Source organism: Equus przewalskii, chromosome 4 (assembly GCF_037783145.1).
Source record: "Equus przewalskii isolate Varuska chromosome 4, EquPr2, whole genome shotgun sequence".
In the NCBI taxonomy this organism is placed as follows: domain Eukaryota; kingdom Metazoa; phylum Chordata; class Mammalia; order Perissodactyla; family Equidae; genus Equus; species Equus przewalskii.
In genome coordinates, this window is record NC_091834.1 from 70,624,857 (window position 1) to 70,638,657 (window position 13,801).

General features: G+C 37.9%; 1 long non-coding RNA gene across 1 annotated transcript in view; it reads left to right on the forward strand.

Moving 5' to 3' along the window:
- Positions 1-7,093: 7,093 nt before the first annotated feature.
- Positions 7,094-13,801, forward strand: part of LOC139083056 (uncharacterized) — a 113,534-nt gene continuing 106,826 nt past the window's right edge. Inside the window, exon 1 of the long non-coding RNA XR_011539557.1 lies at positions 7,094-7,223. This is a non-coding gene — a long non-coding RNA (uncharacterized lncRNA). The remainder of the gene's footprint in view (positions 7,224-13,801) is intronic.

Consider the following 13,801-nt stretch of genomic DNA (forward strand, 5'->3'; position numbering starts at 1 on the left):
CCTGTATCTTAGTGAGTTTTCTTTGTTTTGTCAGTCTACCCATTATTTCATCTCCTTTAATCAAACATTTTATTGTACTTTTGCAATATTATCAGGCGAGACGGTGAGTGTCAATATCAGTAAGATTACCTGTGCTGTGATGTTTCTGAAACATCTGGTGTCTAGGTCAGGCTTTTCTCAGCTTTTTACTTTGTTTTTGGTGCACTTAGGATCTTTTCTAACACATGGACACTCCTATTCAGCCATCTCTTCTTCAAGCTATTCTTCTTCATATAATTTTTCCTTAAAGTCCAATTTTTATAAATGATTAATTCTTATTGTTTTCTTCAGGACCACTCAAAGATAACTTCCCTTATCTCCTTCAATTTTTACTTGAAAATAAAATATTACTCTAGACAAAAAAATTTTTGACTTAAATTCTCCCACTACCCAGGCCACCAGATTTTATAATACGCAAGTAGTTGGAGACTATTCAAAGTCCAGTCAGGTGCTTACCTTTCTATCCTGACTCTTTATCTGCAAATCTCTTTCTGTCTTTCTTGTTTTCTTTACCCTATTTTCCTCACTATCAAATATTTTTATCACCCTTAAATACAGTTCACTGGATTAGGCTTGCATTTAAGAAAAGTTATGCTGTCTATTCTTTTCTATAACAATACCATATTTAAAAATTTCCTGTGATATGGGTATACATTCATTTCATTTTCAGAAAATATTAGCAAGACAGTATTTTCAATGTAAAAGACAAATCAGAGCTTGTTAATTGAGAAATAAAATTAGATCCATAGAGGATGAAATGGCTTTTATTTAAATAAACTGCAGCATCTAGAAATCTCACCTAAAAACACATAGCCACTTGATATTACGTAAATAAATAGCTTGAAGAAAAATAGTTTTAACTAGAAAACTTATGGCCTTAATTTTATATATGTGTCTCAGCTAAGTATACTTTTAAAAATAAATGGATAAATATAAGTACAAGACTAGCTAAATGATTCTTTAAAATTTATTTCTAAAAAGCAAACATTACTTCATCACATGGTAGTAATAAACATATGTTAATGACATAATTAATTGCTTAGTTGATTATAATGCCCAGAAATATATCTTTGAAGTAGGGGGCAAAGTTTTAAAAAAATCTTGAAAAACAGATGTCCTTAAACATGAAAGATTTCCAAATCTGGCACCAGCTTGTCAGATGCTAACATTCAAAAATATGCATGAGTAGAACATTAAAATCCAGCAATTACTCTAAATCAGGATATTATAAAATCCATGTGTACTCTGATTTACCTTGGATCTAGTTTATTGATTATATTATTGAATCTTACAGATGAATTTCAAGCCAGAAATCTTGCCTCAGACTTTACAATATGCATTATATTGACAAATGGAGGATAACTGAGCCATTATTGAACAAGTTTTCCCCAGAAGGTATTAAGCCTAATTCCTGAATGTTCTGAGTTTGTCGGATTACATACTAAAACTTTTCATTTGCTTGTGTACACTGATAACTAGTCATTGTCTCTCAATCACTCTCAAATTCATTCTTCCCCCTTCCCTTTATTTTCTTCCTTCTCTGAATTTATAGGTTTACATATTAATTCATGTATTGATTTCTCATTGATTGTCTCTTTAAGAATTGTGCCAAATGCTGGGAATACAATAATGAGTAAGAAACATTTCTACTTCTGACTATTGCAGAGTAACTGGCACTAGATTAGCTTTCATGCTGCAAAAAACCATATAACGGTGCAAAATATATGGGGACATTATCTTCAGGCATTGGGCAATAGACAGCGCAAGATTGTGATCCCTGAAAAGAAAACTCATCAGGTAATATCCCATAATCATTCTGGCTCTCTGTCTAGAGACAATTAATCAACTGTGGCACAGTGAGACAAAGTCTGAGCACAGCATGGAAAGGAATCAGAATTGGGGCAGATGTAGTCACTGGAATGTGCAGGGTTGGAATTGAGGAGGGAGTAGTGTGGGAGAGGGCATGGAAGTCCATGTGTCCTGTGCAAGCATGGGGTGAGACTACATAGGCTCAGCAGAAAGCATTTGCTACAAGATAGAGGTTGAAACAAAGATTCTAGAGGTTGAGCAATTCTGGGAGACATTGGAGTTCCAGCCCAGAAAAAATGTTAACCCCCAGGCATCAAGATGAGACACCAGAAAAGCCATCCTTAAGAGTAAGGCCTATGCTTTTAGACAAAGTACATTCTAGAGCTCTCCTAATAAAGATGAAAACCACCAACCTAAAAATCTGTATCTAGTAAAACTATCTTTCGAAAGCAAAGGAGAAATAATGACTTTTTCAGGCAAACGAAAATTGAAGGAGTTGTTGCCAGTGGACTTGCCTTATAAGAAACATTAAAAGAAGCTCTTCAGAAAGAAGGAAAATTATATAGGTCAGAAAGTTAGATCTACATAAAGAAAGGAAGAGTGTTAAAAAGGGATAAATGAAGGTAAAATGAAATCTTTTCTTTCTCTTAACTGATCTAATAAATAATAGGTTGTTAAAATAATAATAGCAACAATGTATTGGATGATTATAGTGTATGGATAAGTGAAGTAAAGGACAGTAATGTTATAGAGGACAGGAGTGGCTAGGAATATCCTGTAATAAGGCCCCTACACTATCCACAAGGCAATATAATGTTATTTAAAATAGTATTATTTGAAAGTTGACTTGGGTTAATTGTAAATGTATCTTATAAAATCTAGGGCAACCACTAAAAAATTTTTAGGAAATATTATTGAAATGCTAAGAAAGGAGAGAAAAGGGAATCATATAACATGCTCAATTAAAAGCAGAAACCAGAGAAGGCAGAAAAAGAGTGAAAGACAAAGAAGAGGAATAGGAAGAAGAGGAAGAAAAAGAAAAAGAGCAACAAATAGAAAACAGAAATGTGGCCAATGTTAATCCAAGTAAATAATAATCACTCTAAATGTGAATGGTCTAAATACACCAAACTATCAGAGTGGATGCAAAATCAAGACCCAACTATATATATTGTCTTCAAGAAACCACTTTAAATGTCTACTTGCCTAACAATAGAGCATCAAAATACATGAGGCAAAAACTGATAGAACTGAAAGGAGAAATAGATAAACCTACTATTACAGTTGGAGACTTTTACACCCCTCTACCAGTAATTGACAAATCCAGCAAGCAGAAAATCAGTGAGGATACAGTTAAACTGAACAGCACCGTCAATTAACTGTATTTACTTGGCATGTATAGACTGCTTCATCCAACAACAGTAGAATACACATTCTTCTCCAGCTCACATGGAACATTCACCAAGATAAACCACATTCTAGTAAGTAATAGAGATAAAATACACCTCCACAAATTTGAAAGTATAGAAATCAAGGTAAGTATACTCTTAGACTACAATGAAATTAAACTAGAAATCAATTACAGAAAAAGAGCTGGAAAATCCCCAAATATGTGGAGATTAAACATCAGACTTCTAAATAAAAAATGGGTTAAAGAAGGCTCAAATTGAATTTAAAAATAAAATTTAGAGAAATTTAAAAATACTTTGAATAAAAATACAACTTATCAAAATTATGGGATTTCATGAAAGCGGTGCTTAGAGGGAATTTTATAGCATTGAATACAAATACTAGACAAGAAAGATCTATAATCAATAAGCTAAGCTTCCACCTCAGGAAATTAGGAATAGAAGAGTAATATAAACCTCAAGCAAGCAGAAGAAAATAAACAATAAAAATTAGAGCATAAATTAATGAAATTGAAAACAGAAAATCAACAGAAAAAATCAAGAAGCCAAAGCTGGTTCTTTGGAAAAAAACTCAATGAAATTGATAAAACTCTATCCAGCTAACGCGAGAAGAAAAAGAAGACACAAATTACTAACATTGTTACTGCCCAAGGTGGGGTCGTCTGCTCACCACAAGACAAGCCAATAGTCAGGAGGCCAGGTGGTAGGAAAGAACTTTATTACAGCTTGCTAGCAAGAGGGAAGATGGCCAACTTATGTCCAAAGAACCATCTCACAGAACAAAGACTACAGACCTGTTATATATGGCGCTATTCTCCAGGTGGGGGAGGTGGCTGGTCTCTGGGTGGGGCACACATCTGGCCCCAGTTCCTGATAGTTCTTTGTTTTACTGGATATGCATCAGAGAATGGAGCAACATGCTATACCCAGAACTTTCAGTTGTCATTGATGATGGCTATCAGAACAGGCTCTCTGCCCCGGAGTCATCACATTCCCAGAGAACTCAAAGGAACAAAGTTATCATCTTAAAGCAGCTGGGAGGGGCCATGTCTGGGCTAGTTAGTCAGAGGTCACTTAAAGTTACAATATGTTTTCTTTTCTATAACATGGCTTCCCTTATGTCAACCTTGTGTTGAGCTGGTATCAACATCATAAATGAAAAAGAGGCCACCACTATGGATCCCATGAACATTAAAAGATCTGTTTCTCTGGTGAAACCCTGAATGACACAGGTACATACATGTGAATTCATACATGTATGTAAAATACAAGGCGTGAAAATATACTCATCAAAATCAATAAAATGGTTGCCTTTGGAGAAGACCGTGGGACAGAGTTTGAACTTAGCAGTGGGTTTTAGTCTCATCAAGATTTTTTTTTTAAACCAAATGAAGACATTCCTATATTTCTGTGCAATTAAAAAACATTTGTCAAAGAAAAGAACAGTTGGGGCCAGCCCCATGGCCGAGTGGTTAAGTTTGCGCACTCTGCTGCAGTGGCCCAGGGTTTCACCAGTTTGGATCCTGGGCACAGACATGGCACTGCTCGTCAGGCCATGCTGGAGCAGCGTCCCACATAGTGCAACCAGAGGGGCCTGCAACTAGAATATACAACTATGTACTGGGGGGCTTTGAGGGGAAGAAGAAGAAGATTGGCAACAGAGGGTAGCTCAGGTGCCAAGCTTTAAAAAAAAAAAGAAAAGAACAGTTGAAAGCCTGGATGGTCATCTAATGATCATTACACGAGGCCAAGTGCTGTTAACATGAGAGTGAGAAAAATGAATAAAGGTGTGAAAAGAAAAGCTTTCCATCATTTCTGATGGCATAATACTCTTTCAGTAGGTATTTACAATGTGCCAGCAAGATATCAGCCATAAAATAAAGAAACGAAATGGTGTCTGCCCTCCTGTGAAGGAGACATTATCATATGATACTTCGAGCTCCTACTTTTATTCCTAAGAGTCAACATTTATTCAGTGCTAACCAAATGCCAGGCAGTGTTCTACCTGTTTGCCATGTTTTACATGTATTTTCCAGTCAACCCTCATAACAACCATACACACATAGGCATTATTTTTATTATCCCTGTTTTGAAGATAAGAAACTGAGCACAGATGGGTTAGTAACTTGCTTAATGTTACTCACCTAGAAGCTGGGATTCAAACCCATGTAGTCTGATCACAAAGCCTGGCTTCTTAGCCACTGTAGTTTGCTACCAATTCTGCTTTGCTGTCTCATTTAATCCTCATCAAAACCTGGCCAAGGCAAGCGATGCTGTGGTTAGGCGTCCCACGTATAAAGTAGAGGAAGATGGGCACGGATGTCAGCTCAGGGCCGGTCTTCCTCAGCAAAAAGAGGAGGACAGGCAGCAGATATTAGCTCAGGGCTGATCTTCCTCAAAAAAAAAAAGAAAAAAACAAGGACAAGGACAACCACTATTATTTTACAGATGGGGAAACGGAAACCTGAAGAGGTCATGGAGTTGGTGTAGGTCACACCGATTGTAGACAGCAGAACCAGGTTTTAAACTAGCCCATTCTCCAATATTCTTCCTTATGAGACTGTAGAAACAAACAACTGTATTAATGTGTGATGTGTCCTAGAGGCTAGGATGACGCTCCTCCTGGGTGACTATGAGCTTCTTTGCCTCTCCATTTCTCCTGCACCCTAATCAGTTCCTGTCTCCTGCCCTTCATTCCTTCTTTTCCTGCTATTTCTCTGCATGGATCTCCTCCTCAGCCTCTTGGTGGCTGCTTTCCCTGTCAGCCTTTCTCCCTTTCCCCTCTGTCTGCCTGCCTCTCTTACTCCACCGTGTCTGAATACTTATACCAAACTCCTAAATTAAAAAACAAAATTGTTCGCAGTTCTCAGAGGAGGGAGGGGCGGGAGAGGAAGTACTCGGGCTCTGGGTTAAATTCAGGTCTTTGACTGTTGATCAATTGCTAAAAAGTTAACAGTGTTTCCTTCCTGTGCATGTTCACAATTATTGTGGTTGCAGTGGTTGTGTATGTGCATCCGTGTGTCCTCCTACATGACATATACAAGTGTGGGTGGAATATTGCCTTTATTGGTAAAGACCTGCCAGCTGGTGCCAGGGTGCTCAGACTGCCTACTGCTCTTGAGTCACATGCTGAAAACTTCATAATGAAACCCGAAAATCACAGAAGCATAAACACAGCTGCTTTTGCCTATTAAGTAAGTGGTTTACAAGGGAAAGCATAATCAGAAGAATCTAGTGTTTAGTCAATTACATTAACAGCAGACAAATAGAAATCATATGTATTTGACAGGAGGCCATTTTAAGAAACTGTATATTTGTATGCAGCAAACATAATGAGACATCTTAAAAGAAATGTCATCCATTATTCATAAACTTGAATAAAACACAAAGAGTTCTCCAGAAAAACCAGAAAATTAAAATTATGTTAAAAATGTGAGGGTTTTGATTTTAGTAGCTCATTTTATTTCTTAAATTGTTTCAGAGGTGCTTTTTCTTTTTAAGTGATTACAACCAAAGAGATTTACTATATCTTGAATATGCTAGAGATATTATTTCAGAAAACCCTGTATGTTGGGGGATTTCCAAGGCTGTGAGAATCACAATCTCTATCGTAATTTGAATTGGTTGGGAGAGGGCCATAAAGAATAGTCAGACCCAGTGGGGTGTGGCAGGTGATTAAGAAACTTCCCTCCATGGATGATAGAAGGTCATCAGTGAAGACAGCTGGACCATCAGGGAAATCTTGCAGCAGGCAAAGGTCAGAGGTCAAAGCTCAAAAGACCCATTGTTGCCTCATTGGTGGAGTTTCAGCCCCCGGGATCAGAACACAAAAAAATCACTGATGAAGTTGAAAAGGAACCAGGAAGACCCCTGTGCTGGGAGGAGGTACAAGGATCGTGCTATTGGAATTGGGGCTCAAGTCAAGGGCGTGGCACAAGAAGTATTTCCAGCACATCCAGACATAAGGTACAGTGATTGCCACTTGTTTCTTAGATTCTACTTGTGTTTTGAGAGCGTGGAGTGGGCCGAGTCTTCAGGTTCCAGGTACGTTGTCTTAGTTATAAGGCCTGTGGGGAGTGGGAATGCAAGTTGCTAATGAAATTTTACTAATCCAGTATAACTGCAGTGGTGATACTGCAGTAGATGAAAAAGGTCCAGTGTGAACAACTAATAATTGCAAATTTCTGAAAGCATTTCTAAATTTCAATTATTATGGGACTGGAAGTCCTTAAAGGATCTATCTTAATAGATGAGATGCGTGGTTCTGTAATTTGCAGAGATCCCCAAACAATTGTGCATGCATCAGCTGCATCAGAATCACCTGGTGGTGCTTCAAAAAATAGACTCCCAGCCCCATGAGCTGTCTACAGAATCAGTATCAGAGAAAAGCGTAGGAATCTGAATTTTCTGCAAACGCCTCAAGGAACCACTGACATTATGACTAAACTCCCATTTGGAGTCCTGTCAAATTTATTCCACAGAGAGCATTTCAAGAGTTCCAGAGAATTTGAGTTCGAAGACTTTGTTCTCTCAAACAGTCTAAGCATTCTCTCTTCCAACAGTATCCTATAAATACACGGATAAATACAACTCTTTATTATACCAGGATGTACAGCTTTAATTCAGTGCTTCCCAGAATTATCATGAATTCCAATTTAAAAAGTCTAAATTTTTAATTCTATAAAACTATCCCCCTAAAATCATCCTATTCCTCTGCAATTGTGCCATACACAGCTGGGGCGTGTCTTCTCACAGAGATAACGTCCTTGGAACAATCCCATCCATATGCCTATTTTGTGTACCTTGGGGGTTTTTTTCTCTGCCATAAATTTAGTTAACTGATAAGTCGAGTGTATGTAGGAGACTGACAAACCTCTTTCTGCTCTGGATGCATAAGAAGAGCGAGAAATCTGGGCCGCTCCGTGGTGGAGTGGTTAAGTTCGCGCACTCCGCTTCAGCAGCCCAGGTTTTCACCAGTTTGGATCCTGGGCACAGACATCGCACCGCTCATCAGGCCATGCTGAGGCGGGTCCCACATGCCACAACTAGAACAACCCACAACTAAAAAATATGCAACTATGTACTGGGAGGATTTGGGGAGAAAAAGCAGAAAAAAAAAGTTGGCAACAGTTGTTAGCTCAGGTGCCAATCTTAAAAAAAAAAAAAAAAAAGTGAGAGAAGAAAGGACTTCTTCCAGAAGGACTGGAAGAAGGAAAGACTTATGTAGACAGAGACAGCAGCTGAGCTATAAAGAGTATAGAGATGCCTTCTTGGCTAAAATGTATCCTGATAGCCCAACTTGGGCCCTGATAGCTGGAAAGGGTAAAGCATTAAATCTGTATCTTCCATTGGCAATCAGCACCATGTTGCATTCTACACTCAATCCATTTTCCTGATGTCCTCCCACCCACTTCTCTTAAAAGGAGTGAGGAAAGAAGAATAATTACATCTGGATGAAGGGCTTAATATTCCTATAGGACAGGTCCAAATTGAAGGCTGCAATGGGAGGCACTGGGACTGGAACACCTTTAGGACCCCTTCAGCGCAAGGACTATGTTGGGTCTCATCTCAACATGATGAGACTGATCATGAAATGCTTTGGCAACCAAGTAGTGTTGCAGAGAGCTACTGGCAAGTGAGCTGGGCACCAGTCCTTCATCTTGCCTTTTCCCACTCTTCAGCCTTCCCTGGAGGAGCTTGGCATTCTCTTGGCTTCTGAGAGCAACTATATTCTGGTGATCTCAAATTTTAAGTTCCAACCCAAACCTCTTTTCTGAGCTACAAATTCATACAATCTCGTTGCCTATTTGACGTCTCCACTGGGATGTCTCTGGAGGCACTGGGATGCAGCACTGACCAAAACAGGGAAAAAATCTGACCTTGTGGAACTCACATAGTAGTCCATACTCAAAATGTCCCAAACTGAAGTCATATACCCTAAATCTGTCCCAGCCACTAGCTGCTCCGGCTAAAAACCACATCTTATTAGCTATACCTCTAAGGTATTATTTTCTTTGGTCAATTTTCAATTGGACGATAGTCCACGGAATTCATCATTTCTCTCCAAGCATCTATAAAAGGCTCCTAATTGGCCTCCCTCAATCGCTTTTATTTTCCTCCAATCTAAGCCAGAATGGTTACTTTATTTCATTTTCCAAGGATGCAGATCTGATCATGACAATCCCCTGCTTAAAAATTTTTCAAATGCGACGAATAAAATCCAGAGCCTACGAGAGCCAGCATGATCTGGCCTTGATTTCCTCCCGAGCTTTCTCCTCTTGACTCTCTGAGTTCCAGCCACACTGACGTTCAGTGTGTTGGTAACTATGCCAAAGTCCTTTTCACTCTAGTGGCATTCTTCCTCTTCCATTTGACGCTGTTAACTCCAAATCATTTTCAGATCTTAGGTTGAACATCATTTTTTCCAGCCTACAATTCCTGCTAGATTACAATGAGTCTATTTATGTATACATTTGTAGCATTTTTTTTAATGCTGGCTAACATTGTAATTAATTACTTGTGTGATGAGCTGCTTATGTCTGCTCCACCGTTAGGCTGCAAGGTCCCTTAGGGCAGGAACTATATCCATCTTTTTCACCACAGAATCTCCAGTGATATCACAGTGGAAATAGTAGGCATTCAATGATTGTGTGTTATATTTGTTAAATACAAGGAAAGGCTATAACTCTGCCAAGTAAGCCAGTAATATAGCAATAATGAGAAATAAAAACTCATCATTAAGGCTGTAATTATGGGATAATAAGGAATTCTAGTGGACTAATTAGAAAAAAAATTTAAATAAATTTTTTATTATCCAGATGACAACAGTGAATTACTACAAATGCAGCAAAGGAAAATGAATGTTAATAATGAACGAGTGATAGGAAAAAGGAAAACCACTGAAGCAGCTCCAAACTGGAAAGCCTGGTGATGGACATGTCATCAAGGATGAGAAGGGACCTTTGTCTGTATAAAAGGAAACAGCAGACCTCACAGTGATTACAGATAGGATTCTAGGGACCTGTCCTGCACCAAACGTCTTTGGGGCTATGATCTCCCTCATTGAGATATTCAGATGTGGTAGAGTGGAGTTGTGTAGAGAACAGCATAAAATGCTAAACTGGAGTAGGTGGGAACCTAGGCAGCTGGTATGTAGAGAAAGAAAATATTGAATAGTTTGCATGCAGGTAGATTCCCATGATGACTTTTAAATCTGGTTTATGATGCATAAATATTAAATGAACTAAAAAGCTTTAAGGTTGAAAATGACCCTGTACAGGCAGAACATGAATGCCTTCTGTACATGACTCCTGTTGACTTCAGATTTCAAGAGCACAGACTGGGCCAAAATTACTTGCTGTGCAGCAATGATTTCATAATAGGAATATTATGTCTCAATGTTTAGAACCTTCTAAATTATTCAGAAATCTTCTGAAATTTTTATTTTTCAACCTCAAAGGATATGGTTTATCTTGTTTTGGAAAGGGAAAACGTATCTATATTTCTGAGGGCTTGTTCTTTAATAAAATAAACCAAGATAAATAGGTTTACATATTTGAGAATATATGGAGTATGTTTCCCACATTTTAATCCCAAAATGCTAAATAAAACATACGGAGTCTGCTGAATGTCAAATATGACATCAATACACCATGGAAGAACTACTGATGTTGAGTTCCTAGGTCAACGTTAAAAGTATTTGTGAAATTTTGAGTAGATTTTATTAATAAATTGCTTTTCTTTCAAAGACTCCTGGGTAATAATGCACTGTCACCTTTTCTCATTAGTTGAGTTGTGATAAGGGGGTCTGAATGGACTTCCAGTTTCCTATCCCTGTGAAAGACCTAAGCTTGAAGAAAGATGCATTTTCTTTGTCTTTCTCTTGTCTGGTCAGTGTTAACAATAAAACAGAACTACTTTTTAAAAGATCGTTCCCAGACACTCTGGAAAACACGTTGGGTGATTTCTTAAAGAACTAAACATGTACCTACCATACAACCCAGCAGTTGCTCTCTTGGACATTTATCCCAGAGAAGTAAAAACTTTCTGCTGATTGATTTTTCTCCTGGGTGTTGGGCGTATTTTCCTGCTTATTTACAAGTGGAGTGATTTGTTTTTTGGTCGTTTACTGGCCATTGTGAATTTTATGTCATTGACTGTTGGGTATTGTTGTTTTCCTTTAATGAGTATTTGGTTTCGTTATGGCACTTTTACTTGCACGTCATTTTGACCCTTTTGAGGCTTGCTGTTAAGCTTTATTAGGGTGAGCCCAGGGCAGACGACTCTAGGGCTAATGTAGCCCTGAGACAACAGTACGACGCCTCTGAGAATCTGCCCAACACCCCATGTCGTACCAGACTTCTTCACTCAGGCTGGTGAGAACTTGAACTCTCCCCATTCCCACGTTAGCCCTGGGAATTGCTCAGCCCACTGCTCCTGATGGCTCCTTTCGTGGCTTAGAAATATTCACCCCCTGCATGCGCAGATCAGTATTTAGCCAAAGACTCAAGGGGAACCTTCTGCAGATCTCCAGAACTTTCGGCTGTGTAGCCCTGTTTCTCTGGTACAATCAAAACAAAACTTATCCCCACATAAAAACTTATAAACAATATTTATAACAGCTTCATTTGTAATAGCCAAAAACTAGACAAAAAAATAAATGTTCTTCAATGGGTAAATGGTTAAACAGTGATATATCCTATATGCTGGAATACTACTAGTAATAAAAAGAAATGGATTATTGATATGTGCAACAACTTGACTGAATCTGCAGTGAATTATGCAGAGGGAAAAAAGTCAATCCCAAAAGGTTACATGCTATCTATGTGATATGATTCCATTATATAACATTCTCAAAATGACATAATTATAAAAATTGAGGACACATTCAGGGTTCCCAGGGGTCAGGGATGGGGATGGGGGAGTGAAGTGGGAGGTACAGTGAGGAAGGGAGTTGAGTGTGGTTATAAAAGGGCAACAAAGGGATCTTTATCATGATGAAAGTATTCTGTATCTTTGTTTATCTATTCATTAAATGATGGACATTTGGATTACATCCAGGCTTTGGCTACTATGAATAATGCTACTGTGAATACTCACGGAAAAGTCTTTATATGGACATGTGTTTTCATTTTCTTGAGTAGACACCTAGGGGTGAAATTGTTATATAATAGTAAGTTAGCTATGTTAATAGTAAGTTAGGGGAGGGCTCTGTGGCTGAGTGGTTAAGTTTTCACACTTTGCTGTGGCGGCCCAGGGTTCGGATCCTGGGCGCGGACAGGGCACTGCTCGTCAGGCCACGTTCAGGCGGCATCCCGTGTCTCACAAATAGAAGGACCTACAACTAAGACATACAACTGTGTACAGGGGGGTTTGGGGAGATAAAGCAGAAGAAAAAAGAAAAGATTGGCAACAGTTGTTAGCCCAGGTGCCAATCAAAAAAAAAAAGTAGTAAGTTAATGCTCAACTTTTGAAGTAATTGCTGAAATGTTTTCTAAAGTGGCTGTACCATTTTACATTTCCACCAGCAGTGTATGAGGGTTCCAGATTCTTCTCATACTTGCCACCACTTGGTATTGACAGTCTTTCATTACAGCCATTCTGATGGGTAAGGAGTGGTACCTCACTGAGGTTTTAATTTACATTTCTCCAGTGACTAATGATGTTGAGCATCCTTTCATGGGTTTATTAGCTATTCACATATTTTCTTAGTAATATATCTGTTAGACCTTTTGACCATTTTAAAATTAGTTTACTTGTATTCTTATGATTGAGTTTTAAGAGTTCTTTATATATTCTGAATATAAACCCTTTATCAGATATATGATCTACAAAAGTTTTCTCCTAATCTATGTCTTATCTTTTTATTAATGATGCTTTTTGAAGAGCAAAAGTTGTTAATTTTATGAAGTTCAATGTATCAACTTTTTCTTTCATAAATCATATTTTTGAGGTTATGTCTAAGAAATCTTTCCTAACTCAGTGTCACAAAGGTTTTCTCCTATATTTTCTTCTTTAAGTTATATCTTTTTAGCTCCCATATTTAGATCTATGATCCATTTTGAGTTTAGTTTTCTTTATAGTGTGAGGAAAGGGTTTATGTTCTTTTCTTTTTTCTTTTTCTTTTTTCTTTTTTTTTTTTTTTTTTGCACAAGGACGGCCAATTCTTTTAGCACAATTTGCTGAAAATAATTTTTTTTCCCTATTGAACTGCTTGGCACTTTTGTCAAAAATCACTTGACCATAAATGTAAAGGTTTATTTCTAGACTCTCTTCTGTTATATTGAACTATATGTCTATTCTTATGTCAATACTATGATATCTTGATTACTATAGCTTTATAGCAAGTTCTGAAATAAAGCGTAAGGACTCCAACTTTTGTCCTTCTCTTCAAAATTGTTTTGGCCATTCTAGGTTCCCTGCATTTCCATATAGGGTTTAGCATGACCTGTCCATTCTACAAAAAACTTGCCGAGTTTTTACAGGGCTGACATTGACTACAGATCAGTTTGGGGAGAAGTGTCATTTTAATAATATTGAGACTT